The following is a 19,020-nucleotide window of genomic DNA, read 5'->3' on the forward strand; positions in this document are numbered from 1 at the left end:
ATGTAGATGGTGTTGAATTTTTCCAGCCTTATTCAATGTACCTTCAAACTTCATCTTCAATAAAAATAAATTACCCAGAACATTTTAGACACTGACTATATTAACCTTTGGAGGCAATACCTGTGGCTAAAGCATTAGAATAAAACACATTTTCATATTTTGCACTGATTGTAACATGTTTCTTGGGTAATTTTAATGCTTTTTTCCCCAACCCACATTCAAAACATCAAGCTTGTTGCTGGACTGATATATAAAAAACAAGCATTCAAATACTCAGTGTCAAAAATTAAACTTCATTGGTACACTTACAAGTCATGAATTTTATGTGAATATCAAATGAATGTAAGCTTGAAACAATTAAATTTGATGTAATGGCTATTGGCTTTTTTATTTGAACATAATGAATTAGCAATATATTTTAAACATGAATTATGAATTTTTCCTTTTTAGCTTTCAAAAAATTTACTCTGGTATAATATATAATTTATTATGTTTGCTATAATGTATAATTTATTATAAGTTTGCTACTGAACAGACAGATGCATATAATGGTCCTAAATCATATATTTTTGTCTGTCAAAATATTATATCAAGTTATGCTTGAAATAAGATTTGCAACTATACATGTAAAAGTTTTAAATGTAAACGTATTGTATTAAATTGTGCTGGTGCAATTCAGAATATCCTTGTCCAATTTTGACTTTTTGGGGACCTCTCTTAAAATAAATATAAATGGTGCTTGAAGATAGTCATGTAATGGAATTGAAATGAACCACCTCATTTCTGAGGATAAGAAAATGCTAAATGGAAATAGCACACCTTGCATAGATCTTAGGCAATATACAGTATCATATCCCCTAACAAGATGTGAATTTTCTTTCTTTCAAAAGCTGTTCTACCACTATGCACAACTTTCTTTGAATCAAAGAAATTGGCACACAAAATAACTATTGTATTAACAAAAAGAAGATGTAAATCTTAAAAACCAAATAGCTGTCTGATAGTTGTGGATATAGTACATAAAGCCAGTCACTAAGTGATGAACTGTTCCTAATTATGCTATAAATTTGCATTGCATATCTCTTATATAACTCTTCAAGGGGATCTTTAAAAATGAAATCATATATACTCTCAAGAGAACTTCAAAGTCTTATGCCTTTATCAAAACCATTAGTGTCTTTGGGTGGAAGGACCAGAATAAGCTTAAGGAGGACCAGAATAAGTAGTTACAGGAGGGAAACATCACACTCACTTGTCTGTCATTGTGGACATTCTTCCAGGTGTCCAGAGTAAGCATGCATTTTTGCTTTATCACAAATCTATGCTATAGGGGGAATTATTAGGACCTAGGAAAGAGAAAGTATCAGTATCAACACTGGAGATAGTGTATGTTAAACATCATGGGAGAGAGTTTGAATTTGATCATTAGCACTTTCCTAAGATAGACGTTCTTGAAAGAGACCCAGGGAGCCCCAGATAAATGATAATGATTTTTCCATTTAAATGATGATGAAAAACAATGATGATTTATAGCATTTAAAATACAACTATCTGAGGAAAAACCCCCAAACACTGAAAATAGTCATGTTGGATTATTTAAGTTCTCTAAAATCAAGGAGTATAAGGTAATTTGTTCTGAATTTTGGTTGGTAAATTATAGTCACCTTTTTAGAAGAGGTACTCCATGATGTATTTTTGGAAGCAAAACAGTGTTGACTTATCAATTTATGATTTAGAAGCAGTTAAACAGAGCACACAAGCCAGGTAGAATTTAAATCTAATGGTAGAACAGTAGGTGGTCTTGAAAGGGATCATGGTGAAGAGCCCCCAATGCCCTGTGAAGGCATCTGGAGCAGGCAAACACCAAAAGATGACCAAGGAATCTGAGCCTTAATATGGAGGGAGGTTCCTGGGAGAATAATTGAAATACTCAGGATACCACTTTTATCTTTAAGGCTTCTGATTAGACTGTCAAAGTCTCTCATATTTTCAGATTTTGATTATCTTCTTATTTGGAAGCCATTCAAAGAATTGCAGCACAATTTTATAACAGTGGTCAAGAATAGAGCTATAAAGAAAGACACATATGGCCTCCATAGATGTATGCTCTTAGCTAAGTAACATGACCATACAGGAAGGGCAAGTACCTGTCATTAGTTAAGTTATATGAGTCATTCAAAGTAATGTGGTAGAAAATGCTTAAAATGTGTAGAGATGTGGAATAATAAATACAGCTCTCCAACTGGGAAAATTGTGGAAAAAATATATGTAGCTATTTGGGAAATCATTTTGACTTTGATCTTTGTCTTTTATCCAACTATTTATCAGCCTAGATTTACATTAAACAGGAAGAAAATGGAGTCACTTTTTAAAGCATATTAATGGAGAGATCATATTTGTTTTACTTGTTTTTTTAAACATTTTTATTAGTTGTTAATAAATTATTTTATTTTATTTCTTGGTATGTGGTCCTGACGATCGAACCCAGTGCCTCACATATGCTAGGCAAAGTTATACTACTGAGCCACAATCTTAGCCCTTTAATTGTTTTTTTTTTTTTTTTTTTTTTTTTTTTTTTAGGACATGATTTAACAGAATTCTCATGCTATATGTGCACCCAATTTGTGCTCCATAGTGACTTAGGCAAAGTTTACATCTAAATTTACATTGGATTTTAGAGCAATACCACCTTCTAAGAGTTCTTTGGGATAAGAGTGAGAAATAGAGGAAATCCATTGGAGATTTGCAAGTTTAGAAAAGTCAGTGAAAATTTCTTTAGTTGTCATGTGTATTTCTGATCTTTTCCTTAAAAAACATAAAATAATTCAAAAAAATTTTTAAGAAGGTATAAAAATAACAAGAGATTGCAAGAGTAATTTTCTAAATTTGAAAACTGGCCAAATGGTCCTTTAAAGTTCATAAACCTGTGTGTTCTGGGTCGGGTGGGAAATCAGTACTGAGCCAATCAAGATTTATATGAAATTCAAAACACGAAGGTCAAGAAGTATTGCAAACCATATTACTCTATATAGGTTAAAATGTCCCAGGCATTGATGGCCATCGGCATAGAATGTACGCTATGACTTGATGGCCATAGAATGTACACTATGACTTAAGTGCAGGGAACAATGTGGGCTGAACCATGAAAAGCCACTGCAGCACCAAACACATTTGTTTGTGTTCACAGAGCTCAAACACACACAATGGACATTGAATGATCTGCTTTTTGTGAGTCAACATCAAGTCCAAATTTAGCCCTTAAAAAAAATCTAACCTACATAGGCTTCTATTTTATACCAATTCCCTTTTCATTTCATTTTAGACAACAAAATTTCCATTAAATAAAAATATATTTAGCAAATACTTTCCATATTTTATTTTTTTTTCAGAGAAAACCGCAAATACCTAGAAAGTATGTTTTTGAAATTAAGAAATAAAATGTAACATAAATAAAAACACTTTTCCACCTCCTAATTTTTTAGACCTCTTATATATAAACATTCTGATATTAGTTTCTTAGAAGTGTGGCTAAAAATAGAAAAACAACACTGAAAATAAACAAAATTTTAAAAGTTTTACAAAATGAAATCTTAGGTAAAAGCAAGTTTTCAGCATTCACACTGATGTCCCTTCAGAGTGAACTGTGGAGAGTCCCCTGGCTTACTCCTTAGGTTTGTGGAGATGCTGCATTCAGTCCTGGTTTCTCTCTCTTGTTCGATCTTGAGTGAGTTAATGAATGTTTCTTGGTCTCAAATCATTCTCTGTAAAGTATACAAACTTCTGTAAATGATCTTTAAGGCAGCTCTCTGGTTTGAAACTTAACATCTGCATTGCTCACATCTGCCCTCCAGGTCACTCCAAACACATTTCATTACTCCTAGCAGAACAAATTGAATTATTTCAAGGTCTCAAATTTAGTGTTCATTGCAACTTGAAGTATTCCCACACTCATACCATTGGCGTTCCCAGGTGAGTACTGATACCACCTCCCTTAGGTAACTATCCACTTTCTCCTCCTAAGAGATAAAGTGGGATGCATTTTTATAATTAGATAAATAACAAGTCATCCACCTGCTCCAAATCCCACTTTCTTATCATCTGAGATGGATAATTCACCTGTGTTTGTGTGTTCAGACTATCTCATGATGATAACAATATACAGTTAAGGCTTGCTATAAATAAACTTCTCACCTTATCTAGCTACTTGGCAAAAATATCAGGCATGGGACAAATCCAAAATCCCCAACAAGTGCCCCCTTGAAACTTTTTTTTTAAAGAGAGAGTGAGAGAGAGAGAGAGAGAGAGAGAGAGAGAGATATTTTTTAATATTTATTTTTTAGTTTTTGCAGACACAACATCTTTGTTTTGTATGTGGTGCTGAGGATAGAACCTGGGCTGCATGCATGCCAGGCCAGCGCGGTACCACTTGAGCCACATCCCCAGCCCCCCCTTGAAACTTTTGACCTATCTGAGCCCACTCTAGAACATCTGCCTGTCAGCCTATGTTGAATTGTCTAAAATCCATAAACCCTTGAAATACTGTGTTATTTTCTATATGTGTTTCCTCCATTTGTTTATTATCCAACAAATTTTTATTGTACTCCTGCCATATGCTGTTTTAGAACTTGAAGATACACATATCAGTAAAAATGTCAAGGTCCTTTTGTTTAAGCAGTTTGCATTACACTTTGGAGCGGGAATGAGTTCTAAGGGGAGAAGGAGTAACAAGGTAACTCACAAATGAAGAGAAAAAATAGGGTGTAATGGCTGGAGAGATGGAGGAGGAAGGGCACTTTAAATCGTGCAAGCAGGGTAGACCTCAGAAAGAACTGGCTTACAATGAAATTTGAATGAACAGAGACAGTCTGCAAGTGTAGAGAAGGATGCATCAGGTGGGAGAATAGGAAGAGGACCATCCCTCAGAGGGAAATTGGAAAGTCATTCCAAACTATTGTTCCTCTTTACCAGTGTGCTGCCATCTGGGGGCGGATTCCTGGATTCTGAATACATGTATATTCTGACAAGCTTCTTACTGTAGTTTGAGTCCCATATCTTATCCCAATCTTTCTAAATTGAACCTCTGATTATAATCAACATATAGCATCCTCCCAAGATTTCCTTTATCTTCTCTTTTCTTCTGTCATACTGACATCTTAGTCTTGGATGCTTCAAACACCAGGTGGAGAAAGTTGAGAAAATGCATGAAATTGAATGTATGGAAATACAGAACTGAGTAAAGAGCAAGAAAATGAAAGCAGAATACTGGTTGAGAAACAACTATAAAAAGAGACTAAAGAACAGAACAAGGACTGAACTAGGGCAGTGGCCATCAGCATGTACAGGATAGAATGAATTGGAGAGAGAAGCAACAGATTCTCTAGAAGCTTCAGCAGGCAAACTCCAAAGATTTAAACCTATTAGGGTGTGAGCACAATAATGTGTAAGAGAAAGCCAGGAGGAGCTTGTATGGGAGAGTGATTAATTACTTTCCTACATACAGTTTTGTCTCAGTATCCATGTGGGGATTGGTTCTATCACCCCCTCCCCCACTACCCTATGCATACCAAGACCCATGATGCTCCAGGTCTTTATATATAATGGCATGGTATTTACATATAGCATACACATACACACATCCTCCCTTATGATTTAAATCATTTCCTGCTTAGTTACAATGTAATTGCTGTGGAAATAGTTGTTATACTGTGTTGTTTATGGAATAATAACAAGAAAAATTCTGTACATGTTTAGCACAGACACAATTTTTTCTGCATAGTTGGTTGAATTCATGATTGTGGAATTGGCAGATAGGAGAGCTAATTGTATTCAATTTCGGCTGTTTATACAAATTCTGCGTAATGGAATATACACAAAGGACTTAAAAACAGAACATTACAGGGACACAGCCATATCAATGTTTATAGCAGCACAGTTCACAATAGCTAAATTGTGGAACCAACCCAGATGCCCTTCAATAGATGAATAGATAGGGAAACTTTGGTATATATACACAATGGAACATTACTCAGTCTTAAAAGAGAATAAAATCATGGCATTTGCAGGTAAGTGGGTGGAGTTGGAGAATATAATGCTAAGTGAAGTCAGCCAATCCCCCCAAACCAAAGGCTGAATGGACTCTTTGATATGAGGATGCTGACTCATAATGGCATAATGGTGATAGGCAGAGGGAGCATGGGAGAAATGGAGGAACTCAAATAGGGCAAAAGGGAGGGAGGGACAGGGAGAGGGCAAGGGGTAAGTACATGTATGAAGACACGAATGGTGTGAACATACTTTGTCTACAACCAGTGTCGTGAAAAACTGTGCTCTATATGTTTAATATTAAATGAATTGCATCCTGCCACCATGTATAACAAATTAGAATGAATAAATAATTTACTAAAGACAAAAAAATTATGAATAAATAATTTAATAAAGATTAAAAGTTTAGATTCTAGGCTTATGGAATGAATGAGTCTTTTACCTAGAACACTAGTTGTTAATCCTGGGTTTACATTAGAGACAGCTAGGAAGATTTTGCAATACATTGGGCTAATTGATTCAGAATCTCTGGAAGCAGTGCTTAGCATCACTGTTTTTCAAAAGGTTCTTCGCATCATTCTAATATGTAACTAAGATTAAGAATAACTGGAAATTGACATAATATAAGGAAGAATGAGCTATCAAAACCTGGAAATTAAAGTGGAGCTGATTTTTTTTAAGGAATTGCAAAGCTACTTTTAATACTTTGGGGTCTGCCCCACAGGAATAAAAAACACGGAATGGCTAATCTCCCTCACGGAGTGGCTCAGGGGGAGAGAGGCTACCTGACGGTAAGGAAGCACAAAAGGGACTGGGGCAAAGGGGATGCCATTGGTGCTGGGACCTTTGAGCACTACAGGAGGAAACTCAAGCATGGTGGAACTGGCCCCCCAAGCACACAGGCAAAGGGCAAGGGGGTTGGAGACAAAGCCGCAAAGCTACTTGGGTTCCTCCTTCTTCTCATTTGTCTTTTTCTGCTAATGTTGCATGATTTCTGAATCCCCCTGCTTCGGGGTAACACCCAATAGCTAGTCATCTTGGCACTTTCTTTTAACCGAGTTGCTTTGCTTTTTCATATTCTTCTAGCAGGTGGGCAAGCCTACGCTGGTTACTGCGGGTGCTGGTGACAGCAGCTGTAGCTGATTCTTTCTATATTTGACTTACAGAATTATAGATTCCAATATAATTTCACCTAGCAAGGAAAATAGACATTGAATAAATGATCTTAAGAGTGAGAAGTTCTATAAAAGGGAGAATGGGTACATGTGGAAATGAATAAAAAAGGTAAAAAATCCAGTCTGTGAGGTCAGGAAAAGGTAGCTACCCCTTATTGCTTAACACATTCAAGTGATGAAATTCCATGCATATAATAAGCAATAGTTAACTGTCTTCAGACCACCCAGTAATCACCAAATCCAACTAAAGTAAATCAGGACTCTGTAGGGGAAATGGCTGTTTCCACTCTGTGGCAAGAGTTGTCAAGAGGAGCCTGGGACTTTTCATACTAGAGGCCGAACTGCTGAGGTTTTGTCAACAGACAGTAGAGCCAATGAGTGAGATGCCCCCTGTGGAGTGTCTCCCACCCTTCACCTAGGAAGCACCAGGCAGCCAGTTAGGATGCCCTCTGTCCTACAGGCAGCATTCACAGGGCAGCCAGGGGAAGAGCTCTCTGCCCACTCCAGCCTGGCATCTCCACTCTTTCAGGAGTTAGCTGCACCAGCTGCAGAAGCACATACTCTAGGCACACATGTGGTACTGATAGAGATCAGGTAGGAGCCCCAGTTGTACCCAGCAAATAAAGCAGCCCAGAGCGGTGCTGCAGAAATTAAACACTAAATTGTCATTGAAATCACGCCAGCAAGGCAGGGCATGACCTAAGCTCTAAACCCAGACTAGGTGTCTACCTGCTAAAATAGATCAAAATGGGACACGGAGACTGAAAGCACAATATTCCAACTGTCCAGGATCCCTTGAAAACTCATGTGTCATGCCAAGAGCCAGGAGAATAACAACTGGAATGAGAAGATAAGCCAACACTCTGATGAATGAGATGTTGGAATTACCTGACAAGGAGTTGAACACAGCCATCCTAAAAGGCTTCCACATGCAAATACAAAATATTCTTCGGGGAAAAAATGGAAAATATGTCCAAAGACATAGAAGATATTGAAAAGTACTTAACAGCCATTATAGAGCTAAAATTACCACAAAAATGAAAAGACTAGGTGGACCCAATAGCAGAATGAATAATGCAGAAAAAAGAATCAGTGAACTTAAAGATAGAACATTAGAAATGGATAGAACAATGAGACAGAAAAAATGGATAGAAAACTAAAGAAACAGAGTATGAAACCTGTGGGGTGATAATCCATAGATCTAGCACTCAGATAAGTAGAGCCTAGAAGGGGAGGAGAGAATATGATAATAAAAAGTACTCAAAGAAACAATAATTAAAAATTTCCTAAATAGATTAAGAAGTTAAGCAAATCACTCAAAGAAGCTAAGCAAATAAACTCAAGGAAGTTGATGCCAAGACTCATCATTTTGAAACTTCTGAAAACAGAAGACACCAAACAGCTCTTAAGCATGCCCAGGGAGAAATGACATATGGCTATAAGAGAACTTGAGTTCAAATAACAGTAGATTTATCATCTGAAGGCACAAAGGCAGGAGGACGTGGCATGACCTGTCTCGAGCACAGAAGGGAAAACACTGTCAACCACGAATTCTATTACCTGGTGAAAATAGCCTTCAGAAATGAAGGGGAAATGAAAGCATTCTCAGATAAAGGACCATTCCTTTGATTATCAAAGCAATAATCACAACACCATTTGGTGTAGTGCCCACTGTGTAAGGGATATACATAGGGTGATTACATCTTTTAAATGGAGAGGACGAAGGGACCCAAATAGAAGCAAACTTTCTACACCTATTCACTCTAAGAGGTAAAACACTGATACCAGCACACTGTGATGCCAGTATTCACACATGTATTGCAAGACCTACAATGCCACTTAAAACACTACAGAAAGTAATATAATCAAAGACACTCTAAGTAAATAAAAAAAGAACTCTAAGAAATGTTCAAGTGATCCACAGGAGGGCAGAGACTCTAAGAGAGTTAAAATAATCTAGATGAAGAAGAAAGTGAAAGCGTCCACAGGTGTGCCTTTACTGATGGCACAAAAAAAACTTGGGGTGACAGGTCTGTTCTGTACTTTAATTGTGGTGAAGGTTATACAAACAAACATACTTGATATAGCTGCAGAGAACTACTGGGAAATAAAATTTCCTTGGAGAATATAACCTGCAGAGTGCTCCTTGCTTTCTGACACTACACACCATAACCTCCTACTCTGTGGCCATTTTTGTTGTTGTTGTTGTTATTTGATTTGATTCGGAAGTATAATAAAACTTCTCTTACATCCCTGAGGATGCTAAATGACTACAGCCAGTACTAGGGTTCTCATTATGTTCAAGGCTGTCAGCAACATAAAAGAACATCATCTTTCTTCTTCTTTTTATGTCAGAAATATTGAAGCCACAGGACTCCAACACATCTCTAAGTCTTGAAAGCCAAGACACACAGGGCTATCTGAATTTTGGGTTTTATTTAAATACCAAAAGGGTTAAAATTAGTACCCACACTAATTACCATTCCAAGGAAACTCACATGTTGCCAAAGATAGCTGAATCCTTCCCCGTTATAAAAAAAAAAAAGAAAAGAAAAATCATTTTTGCTCATCTATGGGATGGATGTACAATGCCCAGGAATGCTGTGCCTGTATAGCATCTCCATACCTTCATGTAAGCCAAATTCCCTTGATTACCATTTGATCTTCTGGCTTATTACAATAATGGTATCTCTCATCATCTGATAGTTGAGCATCTCCAGGGGCACTATTGTTTTGGGGTCTATGCATCTTAACTGATTGTCAGCCCCTTCCAATAACTGCCTTACCTATGGGGGAAAGCATCACTTGAATTTCTTAGTGATTCTGCAGACCCTCTTACTAGCACATTGTTTATAGTTCTGGTCAAGAGTAGATCCTCTGGACCTTCTCATGAAACATTGTTTTTATGATGAATCTTGTCTAGGAATTTGGGGCTTTTCCAGGAATATTTTAGCATATTCACTCCAAAAAGCCTATTCCCCCAATTTTTTAACTTCCTCCCTTACTATCTAAGATAACAATTTTGACACTTCAACTCCATTGAGCCAAGTCAAAACATTTCTATGTTTATAGGAGTCATTCTAATAGCAAGTACACACCATCTCCTGGATGAACTTGTTATCAAATTGTGAAGTCCCAAATATCAGGGCATTGCCTCAAGGAGTCATGAAGACCAAATACACAAGATGTCCACCATCTCCTGCCATCAGCCACTCCAGTGCTGACACAGTAGCAAGTGACTTAAGTGGCCACTTTTTAGAGATGGAGGCTATTGACAGGACCAGTAACAAGGGATCCCTATTAGAATGGCTCATCTACACACCACTGTTCAAGCATCTGATCTGCCACCAACAGAGAATAATCCTGAGTCCTGATACAACATCATTCCTGGAGGAAACCAACTAGCCACCCTGTGGCAAGTCAATTCCATGGGTTCCTTCCATTCTGGAAGAGCAAGAAATCCATTCTGACAAGAATAGATACATACCCTGGTTATGTTCTGACTTTCTTGACAGCATCACTATGCCCTACAGAGCACGGAGATACCAAGGCATGATCCCTTATAAGTTTACATCAAACCACCAGTGCACTCACTGTACAGCAAAAAAGATACAGGAGTGGGCCTATGACCATAGGATTCTTTGGTCTATTGTGTTGCATCCAGAAACTGACTGCCTGTTGCATTAGAAATTGGCTTCTAGAGGGATAACAGATGCATTGCTTCAGAGGTACCACCTTACAATGATAGGGTCCCGTCCTGTAGATAGAGGTATATGACTTAGACAATAACTCTATATGGTACTGTGCTTCCAATGGGAAAAACAAATGGAGCCTGGGAACCAAGGGGAATGGCCCTTTCAGCCATCTGTCCTACTGGCTCAGTGACAAAATTGTTCCTCATTCCTGTAGCTCTGAGTTCCACAGAACTGGGGATTCTAACTCCCCAAGAAGGAATATTTTTGTTAGTGCAGACAATGAGAATCCTATTGAACAAAATGCCAAGCTGCATTTTATTAAGACTTTCCTCTCAAAATATACTTCAATTATTCTCCAAGTGTACATTCCCAATACCATAGGTGTGTCTGCCAAATGCAAATGTTAACAAAAAGTGAACATGCTTTTAGTTTTCCAGGTGGGATTCATCCAAGGCAAACCACTGACATCATCTGCAAGGACTCCATATCTCTGCATTAATCCTTCCTGGTCACAAAGGGAGCTCACCCATGATTCATGTGGACATTCCTGGTTTGGTCTCTTGCCTGTGGAAAATGCCATCGCTTTCATACTGTTTCAGACACATTTTACTAAGGACTTAAAATAATTCAGAAGAAGTGTCATAATCCATGAATCTTATAAATATGTCAGAAGTTGAGTTGAATAGAAAGATGGAAGTAAATATAGGATTCCCTGCCTTTGCCTTTTTAATTGTTTATTAGAGATTTTTCTGCTAATCTGTGGTAATTAGCAGCAAAACTAAATAATCTGCCCTTCTGAATCTCAATTATAAACAGATGTGAAAAGAAGCCAATCCATACACCCTAAGAACCTTGTTTTGCTTATGTTAATTTAGTTGTGAGAAAACTTCAAAATGCCTAGAGACTTGTGGACCTCAGATTTCTTTCCTTAATGGGATATTAGTAAGTTCATGGGATGGAATCATAGTTCCATGTACCACCCAACCAGTATATGCCATGTGTCATTGGCCAAGGGAAAAGGCCCCTGAGGCTAGTAGGCATGCTTCTGGATTAGTAAGAGAACAAGTCATTTGATTTTATTAGTTTGGGCAACGTATTTATTGGGTAGTCATAAAAATGAAAGATCAAGCAATAGTAACAGTTCCAATTATATTTATCTTAAAGTGGAGGATTTCATTTAAAAAAGCACATTATAAAAATTTTCAAGTGTTGTTACACTAATTATTGAATTTGTTCAATGAATTGCTTCAAAGATTTTGCATATATTCAATTATGATTTTAGAGCCATAGGTGATTTTTATATACACATCCATGTTTGCTTAAAAATATTCATTCACAAGCAATAAGTATAATTTTAGCAACAAATTTGTATTATTGAAAGATAGGAAAAGCCATCTAATTGAGAAAAAAATTATAGTTCAAATAATGTCTTAAAATAAGATAGCAAATTAGTTTCCTTTATTTAAATATTTTGTGAGGTATAAAGGCTAAAACTTGTTAGAAGATATTGTGAATTCTATACTAGTTATGGGAACTCTTACACTTCCCATCTATTGGTAGGCCAGGGGACTTTACATAATTATCCTATTCATAAATTTGGTATGTAATACCATTCAAGGAGATAAGGATTTGAAGGTTTGTAAAGTGTCCTTTCTTAAAAATATTTTGTTAGTCAATCTGTTACTTATCCTGAGAACTCAAGGTTACATTTTGAAATTATTTTCCTTGTTGTAATGATTCAGTGATCTCCTTCACCCAGTTTAAGTGTATAATTCAATAGTATTTTTTAGTATATTTACAGAATTGTTCATCATCACAATATAATTTTAGAACATTTCTATCAACCTAAAAATAAATTTTACCCAGCTTCAAGTGGCCTTCATTACAAACTCTAGCACCAGAAAACCATCAATCTACTTTCTGAGGTACCTTTGCCTACCTGCACATTTCATAAAAATGAAATTGTACTAAAATATTATTATTTATGGTTGATGTACATTGTGCTTTTATATGTGAAATAATTTATAGTAAAGAAATACATATGAGATTTAAAGTAATAACATCAATACAAACAAAAAATGCATGTTCTCTTATAAGTTGAAATTTGGAATCTTTAATAAATTTTTGGTGAATTAAAAAAAATTTTCAAAATTTTTCTTAATTATACCTGTTTGTACTGAAATGCACTGTGTGCAAAATAATCCACAGCTTATTTGTTTTGCTTTCTATAAAATGTGGTATTGTAAAGATCAATTAAAATATTAGAATTAAGGGGTTTTGTAAACTATAAATAATCACATAATAAAAAGCTCTTTTATTACTTCTCCATTTTTTCTTCCTTTATGAAAAATGTACTTCAAACTGGGAAGTTGTAATAAACTGGTTAAGAGCAAATCAAAAACCAGGTGCTGATAGAGTATCTTTTTGTTTTACAAGAATAACAACTCAGGGGACTAAAAAGACCCATGAAAGGTCTGCCCTACAAAGCACAACTTTTGAATGATGAGATACAGGAAACATTTTATCTAATTGAGTTCTGAATCTGACAACATTATAATCTAGATTAATAACTTTTCTTTTCACTCGTGAATCTCGTGAACACACATTTGAAAGCACACAAAAGAGAACATAAAAAGAAAAAGAAAATGGAGGGAGACCTGATGGAAAAGCGATGCTTTATTCAGCACCTGAGAGGCACATCTTTGAGGGGAGAATGGCAGCCGGGCCTGCATGTGGGTCTGGCTTTTATATGGCCTTAGCAGAGCCCGATCCTAGGAGAAGCTAGTTAATTTTGGCTGGCCTCTTAGCCATGGCAGGGCCCTGTAATGAGAGAAGTTTAGGGTGGGGCTGGAGGACAGGTAGGTGACCATATTCTTCAACATTAATCCTATGCTCACTGTATAAAAATATTTTAGTCTTGCTCCTGGGGTCTAGGAATGTGAATATTTAACAGTTACTTCTGGTAATTCTGGTTATGAGGAGAGTTTGAAAGATGATACCCAGTCCTGTTTATGAGGCAATTTTACTGACTGGAAAAAAAGTCATTCTAATTGCAATATTCTGTGGGGACAAGTGAATGGCATACTGCATACATGGCATACCTTAAGGGTGTCTGAGCGGCCTTGCTCCGCGGCTCCCTCCTTGATTGGTCGCTGCAAGGACAGTTAGCAGAAATTGCATTGGTGGCTGCCTGAGTACATATACATGATAACTGTCCAATAAAATCAGACCTGCTTCCTGCTTGGTCTCCAGAGGTCTTGAATAGCAACTTTGCAGCGACACTCTCCTCTACCCTGTTCTGTGGACCTCCTCTGTGGATGAGAGTGAGCCCACACAATATTCAATGCATTATCATTTATAAAAAAAGAAAGAATATATGTATGTGTATGTGTGTGTGTGTGTCTTTACATATATATAAAATATGTATGCTCTCTATATATGTACAAATATGTAAATGTATATTGTGTGTGTGTGCATGCGCATAGTACACATATATGTCCTGTCTCATGTCTGGGATGCTAGTTTTATAGAGGAATATTCTCCTTACTTAATCTGAAGCTTTTCATACAATGGTTTCTTAGGAAATTCTAATGTAAAAATCTAATTCTAATGTAAAAACCTAAATTCTAATGTAAAAATTCTAATGTAAAATATTTCCTAAGAAATTCTAATGTAAAAACCCAGAGGCGTAGTTCACTCTGCAGAATTCATAAATAAGTGCCTCCTACTGTTGCCCAGGCATCAGGATTTATTGGTCTCAAATATTTTCACTAACATAGACAACTACCTTTGTGAAACCTGTAGAGTAAATTATAACTTACCCCTTAAAAGGCCCACTGAGTCTTTGAGAATTTGAAAAGACTTTCTTTTATTTGGGAGAAACCATCATCAATTAATTGTAAATATAGTTCTTTATTTAAATCATAGTTTAGATACATTTTCTTTTCTTCAAGCTACACTAGTGACAGAGAGTGACTCCGGGTGAATTTTGAGTGACAGTTTTGCTCTTGTAATATACAAACTCTTGTGGAATATTTTACAAGTCCCTCACGTTGGGTGAGAGAAGTGTGAAAAGGAGTGAAACAGCACATGGATATCAATCTCCAAATTGAAGGCAAGGTCACTGGCACAACACATCACACACAGGGAACTGACACATCACACACCAAACACTCTCTTTCTAACAATGCTTTCCTCTTTATTATGTTGGTATGGAAATTAAAAACAAAAATTGGAATGGATGCAGCATTGGAAGAGTTTTTCAAAATACACTTGGGAGGCCATCAGGATGCAGGATTTATTTAGGATTCCAGATGTTAGGTAGGTTAGTTAGCCATGAACAGATTTGGAGAGGGGGCAATGATGGAAGATAATGAAAGAAAGAGATTAGGCATATGCATAAGAAAAAATTCAGGAGTTATAAATAAAACTGCAACCAGAAATCATTTGGGGAGGGAAACCTGGAATGTACAATCTCCCCAAAGCTGTAGACAATTAAAATCCCTTGAGAGAATTATAATTTAAAATCATGGGGAGCTCTAATTGAAGCAGAGGAGCTTTAGAAAAGTGGGTATGGTATTGAAAGACCCACTGATTCCCTGTCCAAGAAAGACGCACAAGGCACTGGCTGCAAACGCAAGAGGTTTATTCAGACACAGACGCCTGCGAGTGCTCAGCAAAACCTCAGCCGGAGCTTTGGTGAACTGGCACACTGGGCTTTGGGGTACAGGTCTTTTATAGGATAAAGGGGCAGGTTTCGTGCGCGCGGTAAGCAACAGGTTTCTTATTGGTTATTTTGAACCCAGCATATAGATTACCTAAAGGGCAAAGTTGTTCTTCACTTTATGTTATCAGTTCCTATTTGCCTAAGAATGCCCTGGGACCTGGTTTTTTTTTTTTTTTTTTTTTTTTTTTTTTGTTCTTTTTCAACCATCCTGTCCTTTCACAATAGACTACCCTTAACTGATTAACAGATAGACCTCTCCGGTGTTTAGTGGGTTAGCAACACACCCTGATGGTTTCACAATGGGGCCTGGGGTTTCTGGGCTGGGGTCTTTCATTCCCCCCTTTGTCTGGAAACTTGGGAACCAATGGTTCCCTCAGTTGGGGGCCTATTTAGGCAGACTCTACATCTTGGTAAACAGTAATCCTCGGGGGACAGTCTTTAACTTTCCAGACTTACTTAAAGTTGGCCTCCTAGATCCAACCTGACTCAATTTACCTATCTACAGTGCCTTTCCATTTTTGGCTTTGTTCCCCCCTAATTTTAGAAACTTTATTGCTGTGTGGAGAAGGGGCGATGACTCGTTCTGGCTGCTTCAGAGCTGAAAAAGGGGTGTCGAACATGAGGGGGCTTGAAGACGTGGGGGGCAACTTGGGGGACATGAGTTCCCTTTTAGAAGTCAGTTCCATTTGAGGTCTGGTTGGGGAAAAATGGGTTGTCATCTCGGGATGGGTGTTTCTATGAGAGAAACAAAAACCATGAGTACTGAATAAGTGTTGCAAAAGCTGGAACATGCCACTATACATAAGTTCCCTCATCAGGCTTTAACATCCTCAGTTACCAGGACTGTAAACATAACATTTAACTTTTAGGGTTACAGATGTCCTTTCCCTTAAGACACAGTTTAATAATTTAATGTCATCTGATCTTGCAAAATCCTTTTACTAGTTTGACCTCTGTGTCTAATAGAGAAATCTTTAATTCTGTTACTTAGGGCTGGATAACCATACTAGCAAACACCATGCCTACCTGTGTAGGTTAGAAATAAAGGCCTTGAACTAAAAACTACTCTGGCAGTTCCTTTTGATAGTTATCAGGCATTCCTGTCTGAGAATCTCTTTTGAAGCCTCCAGTTCACTTATTTATGGAAGTTACATTTAACTATTTTTTTATTTAAAAATGCCCAGGAATAGCTGTGTTTTGGCTTTGACTGTCTTTGCTAAGTGTTTAAGATGAAGCAAGTCAAACTGACTTTTGTTTCCATATATTGTTAACAGTCAGCTGAGTTTCCCTGGGAGTCCTCGGGAACTTACAGCAGCTTCTCAGATCTGCTAGTGCCATTTGCGCTAGGATGGGTCCAGGCCTTGCTTGACCATGTGGCTTCCCTCGGAAGCATCAGGGATGTCTCCCTTTTCTAATGACCCTCTCTTCACAGCAAATGCACTGATTGGCTTTCTGTCCTCCACTGGTCTCATTAATCTCCCTGTTCAGGAGGTTATGTGGCCTAGAGTTGCAGAGCCCTTAGGAAAAGTCCCCTATCCCTTGACTCAGACTGACTCAGAGGGCAAAAGCCAAATTTTCAATTTTAAAACTTGATCTTAAACATCTAGCAAATAAGTTAACAGCCTTATATTAAGCGAACTGGGCTTTAATGTCTATCTCTCTATCCTGTAGGTGATAACTCTTTATCTTACATTAACCCAGGTTGTGAGTTCTTAAATCAGTACCTCTGCAAAACATTATCAGGCAATCTTTAAGCCATTTTGAAAACTACAAGATAAAATTATCAAAGAGTAAAACATATTTAGTTCATATAATAGCTACCTTGAATTTTGGCAGAGTTATACATTATAATTCCCTGTTTGAGATCTTAGTAATCTTAACAAAAACTAACTTTTGGACACAACTTTAAATGTACTGAAATCTAGCCTATTTTTTTTATAGTTACTTTCACATATAGTGGGATGGGACATAGAGCTTTATCTCAAGTAAGGTGGGGTTCTTCATAAATCTTAAGTACTGCAGTTCTGAGACTGATCTTTGCTTTTTAGACATCATTTTACAAAGCCTACATAAATTGTTGTGAACTTGAGCAAACATAACATAATATCACATCTAAAACATGAATTAAAGAAAGGCTGAAAGCTTCTAACCTTTTGTAGAAAAGTAGCAAAGTACTTTTGTGTTTTACAATAAAACCTTTACACAGATTAAGCCCTCATTAACTTAAAAATACACTTAAGTTGTATCTCAGTGTAAAAAGTAACATAGAACTGTACATATCTTATTGATAACAAGCCCAGTTATAGAACACAAATGATTTAATTATATCTCCAACATGTCTTTCTTTTAAGCCTAAAATTACCATACAACTTTAGAACACAGCTTGATATAATGCTCTTTCTAAAGCTTCTACCTAACAGATTTGTATACCTGGAAGATGTGAACACATTAATAGCACCAATTACATTGATGTTTTTATATTAACCAAGTTTAGCTTTTAAAGAGATAACATAGCACAATTCTCTAAAACAATAGCACTTGTTTAACCAGCTGTTTAATTTCTTTAAGATTACTTGCTCAAAAACTTACACTTACAAGCAACTTACACAGCCCTTTTTTATATCATTTACTTAAACCCTCTTAATTACTTAATCATATAGACTCTTATCCAGAAACACATTTTCCCTCTATGAAATCCATACCTAGAACCTTCTAGTTTCTCTTTTTTATCTGCTAACCTCCTTCTGTTCACATTTTGAAACAATACTTGTAAATTTTGAATTTAATCAGATTATTTTATAGACATAAACATTTTGTTAGGTTTTATTTTTGAACACCTAGAAAAACTTATAAGCTTAATTTTAAAGACATCTTTACTTTCATCTGTTTACCTAATTTAAATTGAACCATTTGAATCACGTGAGTCAAAGATATTTGGATCCATTTTTAAAATTTTTTATGAGCGCTTCTCGTCTGCCAATTGTTATATCACTGTATGATATATGGAAATACACACAGACATACTGACATACAACACGTAACACAAGTGTAACACAACACAATAGTAAAGGCCTTGTTGCTTTCTCAGGTGAAATCTCATTGCAATGTTTAAAAACTCCATAGTTGATCAAAAATAGAACTTATCAGAAAAACATTAACTTGTCTATAGGATCAAAATCATGAGCTCAAAAAAAAAAATACAGAATCTAAGAAAAAAAGCAAAAGTCCTAGAAAAAATTGACCGGCCTGTAATTAGTAAATGCCATACAATTTACTCTCTGGTTTAATCTAGTTTGAGTTCCCATAAAAAGACACTTTTACTCTTTTTTTTTCCCTTGGGCCTCAGATCTGTCTCCTACTGAGTGCTCCAGGCTTCTATTTG

At 36.6% G+C, this 19,020-nt stretch overlaps 1 pseudogene; it reads left to right on the forward strand.

Annotated features, from left to right (window-relative positions):
- Positions 1-6,782: 6,782 nt before the first annotated feature.
- LOC143410766 (protein ITPRID2-like) overlaps positions 6,783-19,020 on the forward strand; it is a 40,386-nt pseudogene continuing 28,148 nt past the window's right edge.

This window comes from Callospermophilus lateralis, chromosome 11, assembly GCF_048772815.1.
Source record: "Callospermophilus lateralis isolate mCalLat2 chromosome 11, mCalLat2.hap1, whole genome shotgun sequence".
Taxonomy (NCBI): domain Eukaryota; kingdom Metazoa; phylum Chordata; class Mammalia; order Rodentia; family Sciuridae; genus Callospermophilus; species Callospermophilus lateralis.